The sequence below is a fragment of the Sinocyclocheilus rhinocerous genome, unplaced genomic scaffold (genome assembly GCF_001515625.1).
Source record: "Sinocyclocheilus rhinocerous isolate Xijiao unplaced genomic scaffold, SAMN03320098_v1.1 scaffold227, whole genome shotgun sequence".
NCBI lineage: Eukaryota > Metazoa > Chordata > Actinopteri > Cypriniformes > Cyprinidae > Sinocyclocheilus > Sinocyclocheilus rhinocerous.
The window spans coordinates 482,798-490,512 of NW_015633170.1; the positions used below are offsets into that span (position 1 = coordinate 482,798).

At 37.1% G+C, this 7,715-nt stretch overlaps 1 pseudogene; it reads left to right on the top strand.

Moving 5' to 3' along the window:
- The window catches only part of LOC107743272 (cysteine-rich with EGF-like domain protein 1), a 13,996-nt pseudogene extending 6,386 nt beyond the window's left edge, over positions 1-7,610 (top strand).
- Positions 7,611-7,715: the final 105 nt, after the last annotated feature.

The window sequence follows — 7,715 nt, forward strand, 5'->3', positions numbered from 1 at the left end:
TTTAAATTTCTTTTAAATTTTTTTTCTTATTTTTAAAAAAAAAAAAAAAAAAAAAATCAGCATTTATTTGTAATTTACTTTTTTAGTAAGTCCTCTTTAATGTCCCTTTTGAGCAATTTAATGTGACCTGGCTAAATATATATAGGCCTATATATTTTAAATCTTAAAGAACCAAACTTTTGAACAGTTGTGTATGTAACAGCAATATACAGTGTATTTTTATGAGGACAAACACTCTTTGGACTTCGACTAATACATTTTTATTTGTTTTTAAATGAAACAGAGCATAGGCTATCTCAGAAAGAAAGTCACTTTTATTTAATGGATATAAACAAGCCGACTGACACTCAAGAATAGTTGGGGGGGGATTACAACACGTACAATAGTAAATATCAGGGAGGTTGAGGACTCAGAGTAAAGTCCAACAGGGTTTAAAAACATCGAACATGACACAGATTTCACACCGAACACCCCAGTCACGCCTCCTAGGCTCTCGCTCCACTAACTTTCTCCAACTGTGGAGAACAGCACACAGCATTCACACCCTGTAACAATCCTATTTGCATACACAGACACAATCATGCAAGCATATCCCACACTCTTTTAGCGTCTCAGATCTGCACCCCGACAACACATACAATAGCAAATATCAGGGAGGTTGACAGATTTCAGATGTCGAACATGACAGATTTCATACCGAACACCCCAGTCGCGCCTGCTATAGGCTCTCGCACCGCCAACTTTCTCCAACACACGCGCAACATTCACACCCCTGTAACAATCCTATTTGCATACACAGACACAATCATGCAAGCATATCCCACACTCTTTTAGCGTCTCAGATCTGCACCCCGAAAACATGCGAACGCTTTTATTTAGTTGCACGGGCAATCCACTGGCAGTGGGCGGGAAGATGTGGGTGAGGACACACCATTCTCAAACACATTACACCAGGTGTGCCCAAACTCGGTCCTGGAGGGCCAGTGTCCTGCAGAGTTTAGCTCCAACTTGCCTCAACACACCTGCTGGTAAGTTTCTAGTATGCCTATAAGAGCTTGATTAGCTGGTTCAGGTGTGTTTAATTGGGGTTGGAGCTAAACTCTGCAGGACACCGGCCCTCCAGGACCGAGTTTGGGCACCCCTGCATTACACCATCACGATGCCAATGCGTCTCATCCGTGACGACTGGTGCACCATGGGAAAATGAACCCCACGTTCACACGGTATCATTCGGCATGCTGACACTCACATTGGACTTGTCTGCACTGCTGTACAGAAAAAGAACAGTAAACTAATTTAATGTACAAATCTTACAGTCCCAAACTGACATATTCAAAAAAGCATGAACCATAAAAAAAAACATAACATAAATAAATATCTTAAAAAAGTAAAAACAATGTTTTTTTTGCTTTTAAGAAGAATTATACTATTTCTTTTCTGGCATTTGTCACAGTGGTTTGTATCATCCAGAGGTTTGCATTTTTTTGACATCGTGAAATAAAAGAAACAATGCAACTGGCACACAACAAATATAAATATAGAGAGAAATCTTCACGTTTGTTCTCTTTATTTTGGGCCTTTGCTCAAACCAGAGGCCCTTTTGACATACGTCATAGTTTTATAAACCCTACAGGGCTGAATCTTCTTTCTTTCATTCATTATTAATAATTTCTGTGTAGAGATCCATTAGACCTTTAGTCTAATGTTAGACTTCACCACAGCCCAGAATTGGCACATAATGTACATAACCATGCATCATCACCACACAAGTCAACACTTCTCTTTTTTTTTCTTTGTTCTATATAATATATCTCTTCCCAAGGCAGGAGATATCCCCCTACTTCAAGTATTCAATAATAAAAGGTCCTGAAGGTGGAGGACTGCAATATGTCTGACGTCTTTTTTGTCCTTATAGTACAATTATAGACTTGCACAACAGACAGACAGACAGGTAGACAGACATAAATATTAGAACAGCAGATCAAACACTCTTCTAGTGTTTGAAACGGAGTCAGAAACATCCAGTATTCACATGGTGGACATATTCTGGATCAGTGTTCATCAGTCACAATAGTTAAAGAAACGTAGGAATATTCTAGAGCACAGCGACAATGATGCGCTCACGTCATGACAGAATTACCGTGAAGTTTCCGACTTCTAACTTGCTCATTGTGACATGTTCATAATGACCAAAATATTAACATTAAAGCAACTGTATGTACAGTAAGTGTGTATTACCTTTCACCTTGAGTTTCAAAATCATTCTTCTGACTTTTCTTTTCTTTCATGCTCCCTTCAAACATCTGGGAGTTTGTAAGTTTGGTGAGATTGCTTTACGACAGCTTGTCGAAATTACGACAGTTCTATATTGTGAATCCCACTCACTTAACCGTAGGAGTTCAAAAGTCACAGAAATACGCAGAACTACATACAGTTAGCCTACTTTAAACTAGTTTCATGTCATTTTTTTATGCACTTTCTTTGACCCTCAAAATTTGAGGATTGTCATAAAAATTAATAATTTCTGAGCCCAAAGATAGGCCTACAAACTTATTGGAACAGAATCTTTTAAATGCGGTAATTCTGACATTATGTGAACACAGAACAGAAACATATGCGATTCTTGAAATAATGTGACGACGCCTAAATAACGAGAAGGTGAAATGCAACATGGAAGCACAGACAGGTCATTTAACAGTCAGATCTTGGTTATATTTTGGGCTCTGCCAAAGTCCTAATGTGAACCCCACAACTACAGACAACAGCAGTGAAATGACACAAGACAATGCATAACAACTGTTAACATATCCCAGGCATCTCAATGTGTTCTTCCACTTTAAACTATGTTTATGCTTCTTAAAGGCATAGTCCACCCTAAAATGGAAATGGTCATTTACTCTCCCTCATGTCGTCACAAATCTGTATGAGTTACTTTCTTCTGCTCAACACAAAAGAAGATATTCTGAAGACTGTTGGTAATCGAACAGCCATTGCCATTTCCATTGACTTCCATTATATTTTTTGACCATACAATGGAAGTCATTCATACAATTCTATGTCAGAACGCCAGCTCTTGTGTCAGCAGCAGCACATGCATACGTTGTGGTATTCTCATGAATGCACGTTGAAGACTGAAACGGAAGAGAAATTTTTTTTTGAATAAAGTGATTATTTTTGTTTTCTTTGCACACAAAAAGTATTCTCGTAGCTTCATAACCTTTAGGTGGAACCACTGATGTCACATGGACTATTTTAACAATGTCCTTGCTACCTTTCTGGGCCTTGAACGTGTCAGTTGTGTTGCTGTCTATGGAGGGTCAAAAACCTTCCAGATTTTATCCAATATATCTTAATTTGTGTTCCGAAAATGAAAGAAAATCTTACGGGTTTGGAACGACATGAGGGTGAGAAATTAATGACGGAATTTTCATTTTTGGGTGAACTATCCCTTTAAGGTGTGTTTACAATGACAGTGATGAAATCCACCTCAGGTCACCAAAATACATTTTTTGTTCAAATCTCATTGCCGTTTGATTTTTTGTTTTTTTGTGAGGTGCAACATATTCTATACAACACTTTTTCTAGCTGAAGATCTAGTTTCTTGATTCTGCACATGTCCTGCAAAAGACCTTTTGTGTTCTTTTTTTGCATAGACCCCAGTGCAAATATCTTGTAATTGGAGCACTGTGAGGGCCAAACAGACAATGATAACACACACGACTCAAACACACCGAAAAAAAAGTTTCCCTTGATTTCTGACACAATAGTCTGACCACAGTAGACACACTTTATTTAGCTAGTATTTCTCTATCTATATATCTACTATCTATTTATAAATAGGCACTCGCCACCATGTTGAGACGTTACGAGATTTTGGCGGTAGCTCCGCCGGTACCTGGTGGGGCGGTTCGTTAAAGGAGAAGGACATTCCCTTTATGGGACACGCAGGTTGGACTGGCCTTGTCAACAGACGTCTTGACGAATTCATCAATGCTACGACCTGCAGCAGTAGCTTGGGAAAACATCTCAATTATATTCCGAAAAACTTGCCGCCATGGATTCATGGAGTGTTATAGATCAGCTGATGTCCGAAATAGTTTAGCCATGGCTGTCTCCATCTCTTTTGGGCCTGAGCACCAATTGAAGCACCATTAGAAATGTTCCCTGTTGTAAGGGGTGGAGGTGCATAGGTGCATGAGAGCTTACATGCAGACCAGGCTTGGTGTTTGGAGCGCAGCACAAACAAAAAGAAAGGGCAAATTCTGGTTAGCATGGTGTATGTTATGTGCGTTATAATCGGTGAGACGAAATGAACTCCTAAGTACATAAATGTAAAGTAGCACATATAATAAAACCTAAAGAATTGAAGGCAGGCAACAGTTGGCCTTTAAGATTAAAATTGCGAATGCAGACGTGATCGTAAAAAATTTTTCAAAATGAAATTATTAGGATGGTATTATTTTACATTGGATTACATAAAAAAAGCAGAGAAATGACAGAATCAAGGCTTGAATGGGTGCAGGCTGACATGTTGCTTCATTGAAGAGGTGGAGCTAGATGAGAGTGGGCGGGGCAGTGATGAGAAGGGGCGGGTCCAGCTGGATGCACCGGTCGCAAGTGAAAACCAGGCAACTAGGAGCAGCTGCAGTGTCTCATCTAGTGTTGACTGAGCATGGACAGTCTTCAAGGCAAATGTCTTTAGAAAAAGGACTGCACCAGGAAGTAACTATGTTTCTGTTCACTCAAGACTTCCTCTCCATTTTTTTTTTTTTAATCATCTGAAAACAACAACAACAACATGGAATAATTATCCTTAAGAGAATGCCTCATTTAGCATTAATATTACACCATGTCTATGTTTTGGAAAGAAGTCTCTAATTCTCAACAAGGCTGCACAAAAATACATTAAAAACAGCAATATTGTGTTTTGGGCTTTTCAAAAGGTGAGTGACTTTTGGACAGTAATATTTAAAACACTAAAAGATGCCTTTAATTTAGAAATAAATCCCAGTGTTGAAGTTGCTATTTTTGGTGTACCATAACACAAAGTATCATTGACAAACAAGGTGTTTGATAACAAAGATAACAAAAAAATTTTATCGCTTTTGCCACTTTATTAGTGAGGAGAAGAATATTACTCGAGTGGAAATCAGCAATCCCACCTAAAGCTTCAGTGTGGATGTGTGACCTGGTTTTATATTTGAAATGAGAAAAAGTTAAATATTTAATGAAGGGATCTGTCCAAAAATTGATGTGGCAACCTATGATCACATATTTTGAAAAGATGAAGACCCCCCCCCCCCTTAACTGATCATTATAAAGAGATTTGTGGAAACTGGTTTAAACATGATCACCATGTTGCTTGGTTTTATATTTATGTAAAGACCACTATGAATATGTCAGAGAATTGAATTGTATTATTGTTTAGGTATTTATTTATTTTTATTATTCCTACAATGATATTGTTTATTTGTAAATGTGTACAATATTGTAATGTTTATCTTGTATTTTTAATATGTATCTATTTTTTTAATTAGTCTTCAATTGTCTATTTTAAAATAAAAGTATTTTATTTTATTTTGTCTGTTTAATTATTTTGGCGGTAAGGGTCATCATGGGGGAAAAGTTATAACCTTAATTGTAAGTTTTCTGTTATAAGGTTTGCTTGGAAAATGTTTATATATATATATATTGCTAAATATTATTATTATTAAATATCATTATATATAATATTATTAAAACTATTAATTTATTTAAAAACTACTAATTTATTTTTGTGAAGCAAAGCTGAATTTTCAGCATCGTTACTTCAGTCTTCATTGTCAAATGATTGCTGTTCAAGAAACATTTATTATTATTATTATCAATGTTGAACAGTTGTGCTGATTGATATTTTTGCTGAAACATTGATACATTTTTTCAGGATTCTTTAATGAATAGAATGTTCTAAAGAACAGCATTTATTTAAAAATAAAAATCTTTTGTAACATTATACACGTCTTTACTGTCACTTGAATAAAAGTACTAATTTCTTTAAAAAATGAATGTCACTTTCTATCAATAGAATGTGCCCTTGCTGAATATTAATTTCTTTATATTATAGTAATATATTCATTATATTTATATCAATTCATATTAATCTTAAGGTTATTGACCACAATGGTACTGTATGATATGAAAACTGTAAATTAAAAAATAAAGTAAATAAAGTGTTAGTACTTCTGTTGATAGTATTTACCTGCTCAGGTGGTCATCTCCAGCTTGGCCCTCCCACTCAAACTAATGCTCCGCCTCTTTCCTTAATGCATGGAAAAAAATGTGGCCCCATCCAAAAGAATGAATCTGATTGTAGGTAAAGACTGGCCAAGTGAACAATGTAGAATTTCATCTGTATGGCATGGCTGTGCTCCTCCTTTAGTGACTGAATTGTCTGCAAACATAACAAAGAAAAATTGTTTGGCAAAGTGCTTTTATTCACAAAATCTCATTTTAAACCAGACAACTGACATCAGACATCAAGATCTCACCCCACAAAACAACATCATAGCTTTGGTTTGGAAATAGTTATGCCCAAATTCCTTCTTCATCATCCTTTGGGCCCAAAATATATCCAGATATCCAGAGGTCAGCATGAAATTAGGAGAATTCGATGAGTTAAAGGTGAAAGAGCAGGTTGTTTAGATTAGGAAATTTAGAGATTGCATTACAGTGAGAGACAGGTAGATTATACAGAGGTCAATCACCTGCTGAAAACACCAGCCATATATTGTGATTTGATTTCAATCAATGTTGTTATCTTTAACCAAAACTAAAACTATTTAAAATAAAATAAAATTGAAACAACAGATGAAAAACTTAAAGAAACAACTAAAAAAAAATTTGAAATGTTAAGAGGCAACTAACTGAAATACATATGCTTACAGCATGCTGAACTACTAAAATTACTAAAAAATGAAATTTATTTTACTAAAAATGACAAAAATCTAAAAAAGACAAAATCCCATCACAAAATTATTTGTTGATGCTTTCTGAATTTTGCCTTTTGAATTTTTATTTTAGTGATATATATATATATATATATATATATATATCAGCTTTTTCAGTTTTCAATGACAAAAAGAAGTATTGAAAATGTATTTAACTTACAAAACAAAACAGGCACTATTTATGGAATCAGCATCCTAAAATTAGTAAGAAGCAAGTATTGGATTTCATGTGATGCAGATTAGATAAGAAATATTGCAAAGGTTAAGGAAACATATGATGAACAACAGGAAGTAGGAAAAACAAATATACACCAATTTAGATGAATTAATTAAATTAGAAGGTGCAGACACAAAATTTGTAGTATAGTGAAGATACCATACAAACCTGGTCTGGAGCAGGTCGGTGTCCGGGATGCGGCGATCCACGGCCTGGACCCCGATGGTGTGGTGGAGGGTGTCGAGGGTGTGGGCCCTGTGGGCCGGGGTGCGGGGGGTGATGGGGGTGCTGCTGCGGGTGTGGCATGGGCTGATGGTGGGGGCCCTGCTGAGGCGGAGGGCCGTGGGGGTGCTGCTGCGGATGGACCCCGGGATGAGGGTGTTGAGGGTGGGGTGGCTGGGGTCTAGGTGGGTGCTGGTGTGGGCCGGGCGGTTGCGGGTGCTGGGGGTGTTGTGGGTGTTGTGGGTGGGGGTATTGAGGCTGGGGCGGCTGCTGCGGGTGTTGAGGGTGGT